We start from the raw sequence: 16,775 nt of genomic DNA, 5'->3' as shown, positions 1-16,775 counted from the left end.
ATGATATTTATTAAAAAGAAAAGAAAAAAATCCAATACTGATAAAGGTATTTTACTATATATAGAATAGAATAGAATAGAATAGAATTTTTATTGGCCAAGTGTGATTGGACACACAAGGAATTTGTCTTGGTGCATATGCTCTCAGCGTACATAAAATAAAATATACATTTGTCAAGAATCATGTGGTGCAATACTTAATGATTGTCATAGGGGTCAAATAAGCAATGAAGAAGCAATATTAATAAAAATCTTAGGATATAAGCAACAAATTACAGTCATACAGTCAACATGGGAGGAAATGGGTGAAAGGAATGATGAGAAAAACTAGTAGAATAGAAGTGCAGATTTAGTAGAAAGTCTGACAGTGTTGAGGGAATTATTTGTTTAGTAGAGTGATGGCGTTCGGAAAAAAACTGTTCTTGTGTCTAGTTGTCTTGGTGTGCAGTGCTCTGTAGCGACATTTTGAGGGTAGGAGTTGAAACAATTTGTGTCCAGGATGTGAGGGGTCAGTAAATATTTTCCCCGCCCTCTTTTTGACTCGTGCAGTATACATGTCCTCAATGGAAGGCAGGTTGGCAGCAATTGTTTTTTCTGCAGTTCTGATTATTCTCTGAAGTCTGTGTCAGTCCTATTGGGTTGCAGCACCAAACCAGACAGTTATAGAGGTGCAGATGACAGACTCAATGATTCCTCTGTAGAACTGTATCAGCAGCTCCTATAGTCTGGAAATCTATTTAGCCAAATATTTTGGCTTGCTGGAATCTGCCTGGTTGCAAATGTTATACAGTACTTACGGAAATTATTTGAAGGAGTTCTGCCAAGCATACATGATATAGAATATGATTTCCAGGTCGGGAGTGATAGTGTTTAGAAATTGGTCTTTCCAAAAACATTTTTCCACCTTCACCCCAATATCCATACCGTGTTTCCCCGAAAGTAAGACAGTGTCTTACTTTCTTTTTATCCCCAAAACCCCCACTATGTCTTACTTTCGGGGTATGTCTTATATTGGAAAAAAATTGTCGAATTTTTTGTTTTAACCATAAAATTAACATTTAGACGCGGTGACGTATGGAGGGGGGGCGGCGCGGAAGTGGGCAGGAGGCGGCGCTCATTAAGATCAGAGGGAGGTGGCAGACGCGGCGACGTATGGAGAGGGGGACGGTGCGGACGTAGGCAGGAGGCGGCGCGCAGCTAGATGAGAGGGAGGCGGCAATACCCCCGTGTTTCCCCAAAAGTAAGACATATGTCTTACTTTCGGGGTACGGCTTATATTAGCCGACCCCCCTGAAACCCCCGATACGTCTTACAATCAGGGGTGTCTTACTATCGGGGAAACAGGGTAGATATGGATCCACGAGGTGTAATCAGTAAATAAGAATCCTGAGCAAATGAAACTTAGCTTAATTTGTATTCCACTCACCCAAATTCTTAGTTTCCAAAGTATCTCCATTTGCCACTAATCTGTGGGTTTCGCAGTGACTATTTGCACTTTACTCATTTTTTTTAAAGCTAGGTACATATGAAATTGGGATAATTGCAGCAAGTTAAGAACAATCAATTCCACTCCCGTGCTTTCTTGGGTTGTGTAACTACAGGAGCTCAAGCAAGCTCTCGTTCAATTCAGCTAAGTACAGATAATTCTCTTTCCTCCACCCATCCAAGCTGTCACAGTGGGTGAGTGATGGTCTATCACAACATTGCTTAGGCTTGAAATAATAGATCCCAAGTTCTTTAAAAGGGTTTTCAGCAGAGGCTCCTAGGCAGTGCTTGAAATCATGAAAAGTACACATACTCTAAGGAATTACTAAATGGTGACAACCAAAGAAATGGATTTTTCTGCTCATTACAGGATTGATACATGCAGAAAGTTTTGAAGCAGCAAGCAACTCTTACCAGTTTTCTCCCACAAGAGAAGACACCATGAGTGACATAAAAGTGAAAGGACAGCTGTCTCTCATGAACTTGCACTTTGATACTTTTCTTTGCTTCAAGTCTTATCCTAAAGCTGATGTATAATTTATTTGCAGTTCTGAATTAGCCAATAGCCACAAACGTGTGAGTGGATGTCATAGTGGAACTGACTTCCTGAGCATGCTATCTATTTCATTTTCTGTTACTCAGATTCTTTTTGTAGTCCTTCAGTTCCCATTTGCCATGTCCCAGGAAGCCAACAAAATAAAACATCAGAAGCTTGATGATTATACAATCTATTTATGTAGCAACCTTGCCAAGCTCATTTCTGAGCCCCAACACGTTACAGAGTGGAGGAGAGGCAACTGCTGGGCCCTCGCTGGATTGTATGCCCCTATTTGCTATTAGCTGCATATGATATTTATTTATTTGTTTGTTTATTAGATTTGTATGCCGCCCCTCTCCGTATTATTATTTTTGCACCTTCATACTTCGTGTTTGCCCTACACATGCCTTTTTCATTTTGAGAACTAACATCTAACTTTTGATGCTTGTGTTGTATGGTTTTTTAATGATGGTTTTTTTAGATTTTTTTAAAATATTAGATTTGTTACATTGTTATTTTATTCAACTATTCTTGCTGTAAGCCGCCCCGAGTCTGCGGAGAGGGACGGCATACAAATCTAATAAATTATTATTATTATTATTATTATTATTATTATTATTATTATTATTATTGTTATGTCAATACAACACAGCAAATGAGATCACTATGCTGGATTTCGTATTTCATCACCAGTCGGGCGCTTCCCAAGCACCTAGGACTGCGTGATGTAGCGGCGGTTTATGTTTGCCGATCCCAGTAAAGCGGCCTTTTGTAATTGACAGATGGAGATTTTATCAATTCCGATGGTTTTCAAATGTCCACTGAGATCCTTTGGCACTGCGCCCAGCATGCCAAGTACCACTGGGACCACTTTCACTGGCTTATGCCAGTGTCGTTGCAGCTCGATTTTTCGTATTTCACTAATTTCTCTAGCTGCTTCTCCTCAATTCTGCTGTCCCCTGGGATTGGGATGTCGATGATCCATACTTTCTTTTTCTCCACAATCGGGATGTCTGGTGTGTTATGCTTCAGAATTCGGTCAGTCGGAAGTCCCACATTATTATCATTATTATTATTATTATTATTATTATTATTATTATTATTATTATTATTATTATTATTGATATCTCCTATTAATGCAGTGGACATCGTGGGTGTACTTTTTTTCTAGAGATTTCATTTAGATGATTAAGGAAAAGGGAAGGGAGAGAATAGCGCTAGTTAGCCCTAAATTCCTTATCAAAATGTATTAAGTACTCTGATGATGCAATGTAATATCCAAAAAGTAATCTGAGGGGAAACGGCAGCGCTTGCCAGTAGTTGCCATGGTTACATTCAGTTCTTACCAGGAGAGGAACAAGTGTGAATTCTTCTTTCAGATAGTGTGCTGCATAAGTTATCCAAATAACGGAACACATTAAAAACATATTTGGGTAATCAGAAGTTGATATCATTAAGGGCTTGGGTCAATTTACATTGGAATGAAAATGTCATGATGTAATAAATTGGCATAGAGTTAAAATTTCAAATGGCCAGAGGGTTGTGTGACAAAGAAAGGCAGATTTGTCTTCGGAGAAGGGTGGCATACAAATCTAATAAATAATAGAAATTAATTAATTAATTAATTAATTAATAATAATAATAATAATAATAATAATATTTCATGGGGCTGGGACATATGATAAAATGTTATGACATCACATGTGATGGCACAAATACCAAGACCAAAAATGCTTGCATCACGTGTTGGTATGGAAATAATTTGTGGCATTTATATGGTGCTGTTAACCAAGCAAACCTTGGTACTGATCATAGTTCCCTCTAAGCTGAGCAGTGAGCAATCACTCACTTAAAAATCATCATCAACTCAGAGTTTTCCAAACCTGCCCAGAAGCCGAGAGGGAAAGAGTGAGAGGGAAGGAGAGAGAGAGGAAGAGAGGAAGAGAGAGAAACAGATAGAAAAAAGAGAGGAAGGAAAAGAGAAAGAAAAAGAATGGGAGTAAGGAAGAGAGAAAGAAAATCAAAATCTAGTTTGAAACTAGCTCAACTATTTAAGTGGCATTTTGATATTGATAGAGTTGCCCTATTATGAGCTCACTGTTATAGACACACAGTACAGTATTTTATTTTGAAATTCTCTGAGGCAAAACAGGGTGGGTTTTTTGTTTGTTTGTTTGTTTGTTTGTTTGTTCGTTCGTTCGTTCGTTCATTCATTCATTCATTTATTTATTTATTTATTTATTTATTTATTATTTCTGTGCCGCCCAGTCCCAAAGGGACTGCCGCTCAGACACTATACTTTTCCGCCCACCCCCCCAAAAAATTAGAGGGAACACTGGTACTGATACCACAGTAACCAAAGCTTAATTAGATAATTTCCTTTATCTTGAGAATATTTGGAAGTCAGAATCCGAGCAATGATGCAGTTTGCTTTCCCAAGCAGCTGCTATGAAGTAGGTGATAGATACTGGGACTTCTTTCACCGGATTATAGTTGTATCTTCCAGCCTCATGTTTCTGTTCCAGCTAATCACTGGAATACGTAGCAGGCATAATCAGATCTCCCATGACAGATTCTAGATTTTTTTTAAAAAACATCACAAAGTGATGGATTAGACAGGCTGTTATTAGTAATTAAGTTCTAGCATCCTTGATTTCCAAGCATAAAATCAAGAACTGGTAAATTTGAGGGGAACAAAAACTTTGAGATGTTTCTCAAAAGAAAGACACACTTAAATAAGTTGCTATTTCTTTCATACTGATAGTAGTTGCATTTTGGCCTTTTATGCCACAGCATGTCGTCATAAAATACCTACCTGGCAGAGAATGTAAAAGAAACAGCAACCAGTTCTTTTGAAGATTGTCAGAATATATGTTCTCCAATTTGTGTGCTTTGAAATCGACTCATGTTCTCCCTGCTTGATATCATCCAATAAGCCAAATGCAGAAAGCTATGGGAAAGAAGGAGAAATCAGGGAAATGTACATGTGTCTTTTAGAATGGAGTGCGATTAGAATGGAGAAAAGGCAGAAAAATAGAAGGAAAGCATGGGATAGATTATTAAAGACAAGAGGAGAAACCAAAAGTATTACCAGATTAATATGGGGAAACTATTTTAAACCCAAGGTCAAGTTGGCTTGAAACAAGAATACCTTATGCAAGCCATCAGCAGCTGGGGTTACCCACTGTGGGCCTGTAGCTCCCGACATGCTTCCCTAATGCCACACAAGCTGTTCATTCATTCAGGTGTGCTCTCTTTCGCACAGATAAATATATGCTTCCTTGCTGAAAATGCCTCCAAAACTATATAATGCCTCTTTTATGCTTAATAAGAGACATTTTTAAAATCCTAATCTGTTAATAGTGATCATATTTGCATCTGATTCAACAGAATTTGGTAAATAAGTAGTTAACCTTTCCCCTCCGGTGCAGCTATGCATCTGGAAATAAATTATTATTATTATTATTATTATTATTATTATTATTATTATTATTATTTACTAGACTTGTATGCCGCCCCTCTCCGAGGACCCAAGGTGACTCACAACATACAATACAAAACAATATGTATACAAATCTAATAGTTAAAACAGCAAGCTAAAATCCCATTATGTTAAAATACAGTCTACTCAATCATGTGTTGCGACTACACTCTAAAATGGCAGTGTTCCTAATAGAGACAACTTTGGATTTGTATTTGTCCTGTGGAACAGAGGTTTCCTCCACATAAACGGAGTATGATAAGGCCTTCTGCAAATCGTGTCAACTTGATAGTTTCTTTGGGGATGGACAATATTAAAATCAGCGTCCTGTAGAAGAGATTGCTTCTGATGCATGAACATAGTACAGTGGTACCTTGGTTTTCGAATGATTTACAATTTGAACAAATTGGTATTCGACCAAGAAATTTGAGAAAATTTTGCCCTGAAATCTGAACAAACATTTGGAACTTGAACACCCGAGAGAGCTGAGGACAGAAGCTGACAAGCTAGAGAGACAGAGACAGAGACAGAAGCGGGCGAGCGAGAGACCTGACAGAAGCCGGCAGGCTAGAGAAAGAGAGAGAGAGAGAAGCGGGCGCGCGAGGGAGAGACTGGAGGACAGAAGCCAGTAAGCCAGAGAGAGAGAGACGGGGACAGAAGTGGACACGTGAACGAGAGAGCTGAGGACAGAAGCCGGCAAGCTAGAGAGAGAGAGAGAGAGAGAGAGAAAGCCGGGGACAGAAACGCGCGAGTGAGCGAGAGAGCTGAGGACAGAAGCCAGCAAGAGAGAGAGAGAGAGAGAGAGGCGGGGACAAAGGCGGGCAAGCCAGAGGGAGAGATAGCTGAGGAGGGGAATTTATCTTATGGGATAAATTGTTTTGATTCTCGACTAAATTGGTTCTCGACTACACTTCCGGAACTAATTGTGGTCAAGAACGAGGTACCACTGTATTTTAGTTGTGTTCCTCGGGGACAACAATTGGAGGGAGGGCTTTAGTTGCAAGTGGATTAAGCCCAGGTTTGTGCTGCTGAGAATCAAACTATTTCTTCCATAGGTTCATCTCTGCATAGCTGACTATTGTACATTGATTTGTGGGCCTTAGAAAAAAGAGTTTATTTGGCATTGCTATTTTTTAAATGTTGATTTATGATAAAAAGATAAAAACCAACTAAGTGGTTTTCTATTCAAATATTACAATGCTAACCTTGACTCGGCTCTTTGAAAGGGACTCTTCGTTACTTACCATTCTAATAGTACTAATCTGTTCTCCAACAGTGTTTTTTCTATCTTTTCACCTCGTTATTAGATTATCATCTTCTCAGCATTTTACAGGCATGTGATCAAAGAAACATAAGGGTAAAGTTGCTCTGACTGCTTGTGTAAAACAGTAAGTGAAACAGTTCAAGGAGAGCAGCAGAGGCTTACAATTGAATACACAAATGAGAAATGAGAATACCATGAGGCCTGATGCACTTGGAGAAAAGCACTTTGATATGATCTGAAATTACACCTGGAAAACATAAACAGCAGTGTTAAAAAACATCTGCAAAGCATTGTCAAAGCAGTTTTTCAAGGGTTTCTACACTGGTCAAGCCCCAGGAGCGTGTAATGTTTAAAATGCCATTGTGTTTGTAATTCTAACATGAGTCACATAGCCATCAGGCCCCTGGCTCTCTCAAAACTGAGTCTGCAATATAATTTGCCTTATCGATGCTGAGCTGGAGCCTTTTGATGCTGAGCTGGAGTAAAGAATGGTAGTAAATTTTGGACCATAAAGAATCATTCATCAAAGGCAATTTTGCAATATACGTACTGTATTTTTCGGAGTATAAGATGTACCTTAGTTTGGGGAAAGGAAAATAGGGGGGGGGAGAAATCTACCTGCCAGGTATTCATCTGGCTAGCGTACTTAGTCTGGTCAGCTTCAGCACATTATTTTGCCCCCTGTTTAGAGCTGAAAAAAACTTTTTCCAAGGGTGTAAGACTTAATGAACTCAATCTGTATAGTCTGGAGGACAGAAGGAAAAGGGGGGACATGATCGAAACATTTAAATATATTAAAGGGTTAAATAAGGTCCAGGAGGGAAGTGTTTTTAATAGGAAAGTGAACACAAGAACAAGGGGACACAATCTGAAGTTAGTTGGGGGAAAGATCAAAAGCAACATGAGAAAATATTATTTTACTGAAAGAGTAGTAGATCCTTGGAACAAACTTCCAGCAGACGTGGTAGATAAATCCACAGTAACTGAATTTAAACATGCCTGTGATAAACATATATCCATCCTAAGATAAAATACAGAAAATAGTATAAGGGCAGACTAGATGGACCATGAGGTCTTTTTCTGCCGTCAGACTTCTATGTTTCTATGTTTCTATGTGTAGGTATGAAAACAAACCTGCAAGCTGTAAAGAGCCCGGGAAGATTGTTACCACCTTGTTAGGGCTGGGGGGAAAAGCTCCGAAAAAGCTACGTTCGGAATATAAGACGCACCCAAATTTTAGGAGGGGGAAAGCTACGTCTTATACTCTGAAAAATATAGTATCTATAAAGCTTAGTGTTCTGTTTTGAGAGTTGGATTACGACATGTGTATTAAATTCCATTTTATCTCTGTCTGGCAAAAGCATCCTAGTCTACTTTGGTCATATCATTTTAAATTGCTATTTATTCAATTTTAGAAAATTCAATTAGCTTCATCAGATATAAGTATTTTTTCCCAAAAGTGTAGAAATGACATGCAAGGATAAGTTACCTTGCAAGCAAGTATATAGCTGAACAGGCATTTCCAGAAGAAATAATTTTATCATTGCTGCTCTGTTGGCCTTTTGGCCTTCTCTTGTCTTCCCTAACTTCTTGCTAGTCTATGTTGAGTTCACATTCATCATTAAATCTTACAGGGAAGAAAGTTTGCATGGAATTTGAGGTGGGGGGAAGGGATTGAAGCTAAGGTGATTTGGTTCCTCAAATAAAGTATTGAAAAAGATCTTCATCAGCTTATACAAATTTAAGTCCATTAAAAAATGACCTTAGGGTAACCACCTACTTTTATAAAGGCTTTAATATAGATTCATTTATTATATTAAGTAGCCAGGTTTTGTAAAATGTTTTATATATACAGTATAGCTATTTTTTCATCAGGATATTTATCTTATTTCATCTAATGCATTATAGTTAATAATACCATCTTGCTAACCATTTGTGCAAATTTTCAATGTATGCATTTCCTCTTTCTACACAATTGTATATCAGTACAACTTCTGTAATACAAGAAGGAGTCGAGGTGTTCAAAACCTTTTGAATTGGAACCATTTCAAATTTTAAACAACAATTTTGTAGTTTAAAATACCCCTTTTGTGTGTAAAACAACTGTTTTATTCATTCTGGCAGTGCTTTAAGCTTAGCAACACCTCAACTGAAACAGTTCCAAAAATAGTCAAAAGTAGTCCATTTCAAGCTTGAAACAGGTTTTTTCAGATTCAAAGAGGTGTGTTTGAACTTGAGAAAGTTTAAATCTGAAACATCTTGCACACGTATAAGACAGAGTGTGTAATTGTGAGACATTATATAGTTACAGAGAATACTTACCAGTACCACTTTTGCAGATGTCAGAAAAATAGGGTAAAGTAAGAATCCTCGGAGAGGGGCGGCATAGAAATCCAATTAATAAATAATATTCTAAAGACCAAACGAACCTTAAAAGAAAGGAACATATTTCCTTTTATTTAGATAAAATATTTCCTTTTCTTAAGAAAAAGAATTTAAATGCACATGTAAATGAGGGGGAAAGTTCTTGGAATAGTAATTGAACGTAAACTGAATATGATTCATCAGTATTTCAGAGCTGCCACTCTGTGCAGTTGTAGGTTGTACCAATTGAAGCACAATTGCCTAATGTCTAAATAGCCTCACTTTATCCTGGATTGATTAGAACCCGTCCCCACCCCCAACCCAAGTATTACAGTGATCCCCCGGGTATTGCGATCCCGATCATTGCGAAATGGCTATATGGCGATTTTGCAACCCGGAAGTAAAAACACCATCTGCGCATGCGCGCCCTTTTTTCTATGGGCACGCATGCGTAGATGGCGCCGGGCAGATCAGCTGCTGGGCGGCTTCCCTGGGTCTTCCCCTCTTGCTTCACTTTAATCTGAAATTCACACTTCAAAATTATTTAGCTTCACTTGTACATTCCACTTGCTGGCGGGAGGGCGAGCGGCGGGCATCAGCGAGGAGTTTCCCCACCGCCCACGCAAACTCCTTGCTGCCGCTCGCCCGCCCTTCGCCCGCCCACGCCGTTCGCTTCAGGACTCAGCTGGGAAGCGGCGCGAGCGAATGGCGTGGGCGGGCGAAGGGCGGGCGCGCGGGCAGGCAGGCGGCGGACAAGCGGCGGGGCGCGGCAGCAGCGAGGAATGGGCGGCCGGTAAGACCCCCAGCGCCGCTTCCCAGCTGGGAAGCGGCGCGAGCGAACGGCGGGCGGCGGGGAAACCCCAATCTTCGGCTCCTCGCTGCTGCGGCAATAGTAAAAACACCATCTGCGCATGCGCAGATGGTGTTTTTACTTCCGCAGCGCTACTTCGCGAAAAACCAGTCATTGCGAGGGGTCCTGGAACGGAACCCTCGCAATGATCGGGGGATCACTGTATATCCTGTTCTAAGTCACAACATGTTAATCGGAGTTTATTTTAAAAGAAAGAAAGAAATGGGACAGAAGAGGACAGTAACAACTGGAAGCTAAGTCATATGAAAGCAGTGGCAGGTGAACGCTTGAACTCTAATTACTGTATATGAAATTATATCAGACAGAAGATGCCTGAGACTTGTTCTCTGTCTACCAAGAGATAGTGAAATACATGTACGCTTCTCTCTCTCTCTCTCTCTCTCTCTTTCTCTCTCTCTCTCTCTCTCTCTCTCTTCATCTGTCCATCTATCTCACATAATTACTTTGGCAGCATATATACTAAAATGAAATACATATACATGAAATACACAATCATCATTAAAACCACAGTTTAAAAATAAGAATAAAGTAAATGGCAGCAAGCATGAAGAAAAGGTATTAAAAGGTTAACAATCACATAATCACTCTTATGGGATCACCAAGATAATTGACCAGACCTGGGCAAGATGTGGCCCGGGGGCCGGATGTGGCCCGCCCTCTGTCTGTGACCGGCCAGCAGAGGTCAGTCCAACCGGTGCACACAGGCAAAAACCAAAAGCCATGTGGCGTTTCAAAAAGCCACACAGCGTTTCAAAAAGCCATGAGGTGGAATCAGATGGCCTCGCCACCTGCGCGCAGAGGCAAAAAGCGAAAAAGCGGCAGTCGCGTCGTGCCTGTTGCTCAGCTGACGGCGCTGCCTACACCGGAGCTCTCCCACCCCCAGTGGGGGGAAATCAAGTTGGGGAGCAGAGAGAGAATGGGAAGACTGAGAATAGAGGGAAGGAGGGAGGGAGGGAAGGGAAGGAAGGAAGAAAGGAAGGAATAAATAAATAAATAAATAAATAAAATATATTTAATCCATTTTCTTTGAATGAAAAATATTAAAACATCTGATTATTTCAAATCGTGAATTCTGTGGGTTCTCCTCCACATGAGAGTCTGGGCAATTGCTCTTCTACTTCTTCTCCCCATGTCTGGCTTGAAGGTCTGAGATGTTTGCAGGAATAATGATGGCCTTAACTTCGGGAAAGGATATCGTGCTTATATGAAAGCCATAGATTAGATGAGATGGCTTTGAATCAATTTCATACAAATCTGGATTCACGTTGCTTCCAATAGTGAGAAGAGACGCTGCAACCACGCAACCCTGAAGAAGACTACCATTTGCAAAATCAGCTGGTGGGGGAAGCAAGGAATTTAGTAATAACAAATGTGGCTTTTTCATACTCCTTTCCTGTTTCCAAATAGTGTCATTCTGTAGGCACAATTATAGCCATGAATTAATTTTGCATGATGCAGAAAGGAAAGGAATATGTTTGAATGTGATGATTTCATAACAACTATTACAAAAGACCTTTTATGAGATGAAGAGGCTCATATTAGTGGGTAACACTGGGCACTTCAAAAGTAAATCTAAAGTACTGCTGAGATATGTTTTTCTTTGCAAGAACTAGGAATTAAAGCAGAAGTTCCATCTTGCTAGAATACGTTACTGTGTTGTGCAAGAATTACGGAGTATTCCCCTGTTTACTCATTACTAAACCTTGTTCAACAAAGAATTTTTCCAAGAAAAAAAATATATAATCGAGAAATTGCTGTTGCTGATTTCTTTCCATTGGGATGTCTGTGCAGCCCTTTGTCGTGTAACTACCACCACCATCACAACAAAAAAGCCAGAAAACCAATGATTAAAATTCTACAAAGTTCTGTTCATTACAAAAATTCTAATCACTGTATTTTTCAGAGTATAAGACGCACCTTTTCCCACCAAAAAATACATTTTGTTAAATGTATTAGATTTGTTTACATTGTTGTGAGCCGCTCCGAGTCTCCGGAGAGGGGCGGCATACAAATCTAATAAATTAAATTAAATTAAATTTTAAAGGAGGGTGAAAATCTGGGTGCGTCTTAGACTTCAAATGTAGCCCCACCCACACACTCTGTGTGTTGCATTTTTGGGTAGTTCCAGGTGGCGGGGATTCTCACTTCCACATGGAGCTTGATTCCCGAAGCGTCCTGGGAAAGTGCATTGAAAGCCGGGCTTCCTCTCAGAAAATCCCAATAGAGAGGCAGCATATCAGTCCTCCTGGACCTGTCATTTCGTAAACGTGCTACTGGGCTACTGGCCAAAAATGGAGGGGAATCTGCCCCCTGGTATCTCTTTCCTTCAGATCCTCGCTTTTCAGGCACCTTTTCTGCAATCGGAGAGGGGGATCTGCCACCTGAAAACGCTTCCATTTAAAAGGCTCTCAATGCAGGCTCCGTCTGAGGCAACCAAGCCGCAGGGGCTTGCTGGAAAGCCCGGTAGCATGTTTACGAAATGGCAGGTCCACGAGGACTGATACGTTTCCACTCTATCAGGACTTTCTGAGAGGAAGCCCAGCTTTCAATGCCTTCGGCTATAGGTAAAAAGAATGGGGCATTTTGGGACTTGAGCCAAGTCTGTCTTCTGCCCCCATGAAAATCATACCCCACCCCACCTACTCCTGTTAAATTCCATCCCAGTTTCTGCAGAAAAAAATGTCAACACATGGATAATAAAACAGAAAGTCTGATTAAAGATTTGAAGAATAGGTGCTTTAAAGAAATCTCATTAGTCTTCTATGTTTTCCTCGTACAGTATTACCTGAGGAGGCTTTTCTTGGGAAATTTATTATATTTATTTATTTTATTTATTTATTTATTTATTTATTAGATTTGTATGCCGCCCCACTCCGTAGACTCTCTTATACAAGTAAACTGACTACTTCCATAGCAGAAATCTGAGATTTATTTTATTATTATTATTATTATTATTATTATTATTATTATTATTATTTATACGCTGCCCCTCTATCAGGACTCGGAGGACATTTATCTTACGTAATAAAAGCAGATTCTGAAAAATCTAGGAATATCTGCCACTAATATTTATTTATTTGTTTGTTTGTTTATTTGTTTATTTACTTACTTATTTATTTATTAGATTTGTATGCCGCCATATTTTATTTTAATAAAATATGTTTTATTAATAACACAAAAACACAGAAGATTATACAATCATCTGCTTGTAATTTCTTATTCACTTCACATTTCTGTAATCTTAGAAAGCAAAATTCATTTTTATTGTTAGAACAGATGAAAAGATTCACCCCAAGTCTTCGGAGAGGGGCGGCATACAAATCAAATCAATCAGTCAATCAATCAATCAATCAATAAATCTGTACTGCTTGTTCTCAAAATCCCAGTAGAAGTGAGGACCCCGCTAATCCTGATGCTGGTAGGCAGAGGCAGAATTCTATTTTTCTTGTTTACCTCCCCCAATATTAAGATGTGTCTTATATTCCGGCGCGTCTTATACTCCGAAAAATATGGTAAAGTCCTGTTCAGTATCATGTATGTTCATCACAGTAGTGGGTTTTACTTATCTTTGCTACCAGTTCAGAACTGAATGTACTCGTGCATGGCCCTTCTGCACATGCGCAGAAACTTCTGCACATGCACAGATCATGCCTGATTATGTCTGGATGGGTGGGCGGAGCCTCCCACTGCTGCCGCTACCGGTTTGCCAGAACTTGAGCGAACCAGTAGCAACCCACCTCTGGTTCACCACCTTGAGTTACTTTTAAAGTAATAAAGACTGAATAAACATCTAATGAATAAAATTAATGAATGAATGTTTGGCCCAAGATGTTTTGCTTCTTGAGGTACCAGAACATTACTTGTTCTCTCCCACATTCCACACCCCTTCAGTGCATAGGGCAGTCAACATGTTTCAGCACGTGAGGTATAAAAAAAAACCCTTTACAAAATATAAGTCTTCTTTCCTGACAGCAAAAATGCAGTAAAGTGAATAACAAACAAATGGCTGGCTTCTATCACAGAAATCTGCTTTCCAGTAATAGAGGAATGCAATTCTTTGTTGAAAACATTATGTATTGGTAATCTTAAAATGGTGTTAAATGTGAGTCTCTTATAATGCTTCAGGTGGTCATTATTGCAAAGTGGTTTTATTCATCATTAATTGCAAGGTTTGCTATCAGCCTGATGGTTGATTAAAATACTGTATGAAGTTCTTTTTCCTCCTCTTTTTTATGCTCCATAAATGTCACAGCGACAGTTTGTGTTTGCTTATTGGACATGGTTTCTATTTGCAATCCAGAAGAGCCTAAATGTGCAAATATGTTGATCTGATTTTAAGGGTAGCATCCTCAGGATATGTCTTGCTAGATTCTACTTTTTACACAAAAAGTGTTTTTGGCTTCAGTTCCTTTATTGACATGTGCTTTATTGTCTGCTGTTTTCTTGAAACAATTAGCTTTTCTTGTAAAAAGCCAATCCAGAATCCAGTGGGATTTAAAGTGTTTCTTTCCCGGTGATTCTTAACTCTTTTTATTGATGTCAATGATATGGGGGACCATTAAGTGTTTACATCTCATCATGTTCTGTTTCTGGAGACTTGGGGAGCACTGTTTTATCAAACTTTCCAGAAGACTGCCTTTAACAGTGTGCAGCCGCTGTAGTAGAGGCAAGTTTGGGGATTGAGTGACAAGATTATACCTGTTGTATATATACACATTAAACAATCTGGAAAATATCTCAGTTTAGCCATCTGCTTCCAATTAGATAAAGACTGTGAATGGTCAGTGTAAGAAAAAAAGCTTTATTGGAAAAAGGTAAACATAAATTATGTGTAAATAGTTTCATTCAATAGGGTTTCCATCATTAATTGCTACTTCTTTTAATGGCCCTTAGATTCTGAGCAATATTGGCTTGAGAGAGAAAATTGTTTAATAATAATAATTTAATAATAGTTTATTAGATTTGTAGGCCGCCCCTCTCCAAAGACTCGGAGCTGCTCACAACAATAATAAAAACAATATTATAGTAGAACAAATCTAATATTAAAAAACATATAAAACCCTATCATATTTAAAAAACCAAACAACACATTCATTATTATTATTATTATTATTATTATTATTATTATTATTATTAATTGGATTTGTATGCCGCCCCTCTCCACAGACTCGGGGCGACTAACAACAGTAATAAAACAGTGTATAACAATACCAAACATAAAATAAAATATAAAAGAGCCTGGGGAAAAGGTGTCTCAACTCCCCCATGCCTGGCGGTATAAGTGAGTCTTGAGTAGTTTACGAAAGACAGGGAGGGTGGGGGAAGTTCTAATCTCCGGGGGGGAGTTGATCCAAAGGGCCGTGGCCGCCACAGAAAAGGCTCTTCCCCTGGGGCCAGCCAAACGACATTGTTTAGTCGATGGGACCCAGAGAAGGCCAACTCTGTGGGTCACTGGGATTCGTGCGGTAGCAGTAAAGTAGAAAGAAAATTGCTGCCACCTTAGCATGGGATTCAGACTCATATCTAAAGTTCATGAGACTGTATCTCAGATTTTTTTTTTAATTGGAAGCCTGGTGACTATAGGAAAACATCGGTGTTGTTTTCTTGGATACTGTAGAATAGAGTAGAGTAGAATAGAACAGAACAGAACAGAATAGAATTCTTTATTGGCCAAGTGTGATTGGACATACAAGGAATTTGTCTTTGGTGCATATGTTCTCAGTATAGAAGAGGTTGGCCACTGCTTTCTTCTCTAATGTGTTTTCGGTTCCTCAGTCCGGCATATGGCTGGTTATTTCCTGATAGTTTGTTGTCCAAGTAATAATAGGGTACAACTCTAACTCAATTGCTTAGATTAGACAGAGTTGACTACATACTGAAATCTCACCAGGAGTGTTTTATAGCATAATCTTAATAACAGATATGTAATGGTCCAGGGAATCAGAAGAAGATCCTTGCAAAAATGGAGACGTGTCAATGGTTGGAGAAATTTTGACCAAAATAATCTACCATGCCTCTTTATCCTTATTTGCTCGTGTTTTGCTGTTCTCTTTCTGCTTTCTCAATGGCTGTTATGGGTTGTAAACATCTTGGGGGCAAAGGCTTTTCTTTCACTCACCTTGGTTTCTGTTCCTCTGCAGAGTATCATGTACAGTGATGGGATTCAGCCGGTTCAGGCCAGTTCAAGCAAATGGGTTGTTAAAATTATGTACTGGCAGAAGTTGCTCTGGCAAGAATAGGCAGAGACGGGCGATGAGGAGGCATGTCTTCCCCTGTAGAAAGATCAGGCTCTGCAGTTGGCCTTTGGGTCCCTGGAGGTGAATATCGGGCAACTTCTCCCTCTCTGAGCATTAGAAAAGGGGAAGCAGCGAAATTAGTTTTGATTCCTTGGATCTAAAGCTGCTGTTCCCTTCTTCACATGGGATCGCCCAGCAGCCGGGAGGGAGAGGGAGAAGGCGGCAGCACTTCTGTCGGCTGATGTTCCTGCTAGCTCCACATACAATGCTAGGGCCAACACTTCCCGCTTCTCCCTCTCCACTGCTAGGCAATCACGTGTGAAGAATGGAACGGCAGCGTTAGCAAAGCAATAAAAACTAATTTTGCTGCTTCCCCTTGGCTAACACCCAGCGAGGGAGATGTTGCTGCGGTGAAGGGCCTGCCCAAGTGACGCTCCTGTGCCGATAAAACCTTCCCTTCCCCTGTGGAAAGATTGCACACACACACACACACACACACACACACACACACACTTTGGATCTTTCTTCCCTCCCCCC

At 39.8% G+C, this 16,775-nt stretch overlaps 1 protein-coding gene and 1 long non-coding RNA gene across 5 annotated transcripts in view; one reads left to right on the top strand and one right to left on the bottom strand.

Moving 5' to 3' along the window:
- Nucleotides 1-16,775, top strand: part of NCOA1 (nuclear receptor coactivator 1) — a 426,703-nt gene that overhangs the window by 245,824 nt on the left and 164,104 nt on the right. The gene's annotated exons all lie outside the window — the stretch shown is intronic.
- LOC139161961 (uncharacterized) lies at nucleotides 4,844-16,180 on the bottom strand. The gene is made up of 3 exons (XR_011558203.1): nucleotides 16,121-16,180; nucleotides 6,961-7,014; nucleotides 4,844-4,972 (listed from the first exon to the last, which is right to left on the bottom strand). It is a non-coding gene; the product is annotated as an uncharacterized lncRNA (long non-coding RNA).

Source organism: Erythrolamprus reginae, chromosome 1 (genome assembly GCF_031021105.1).
Source record: "Erythrolamprus reginae isolate rEryReg1 chromosome 1, rEryReg1.hap1, whole genome shotgun sequence".
NCBI classification, from domain to species: Eukaryota; Metazoa; Chordata; class Lepidosauria; order Squamata; family Dipsadidae; genus Erythrolamprus; species Erythrolamprus reginae.
Note: the sequence above shows the minus strand (reverse complement) of the source record. Positions and strands in the feature narration are given on the sequence as shown.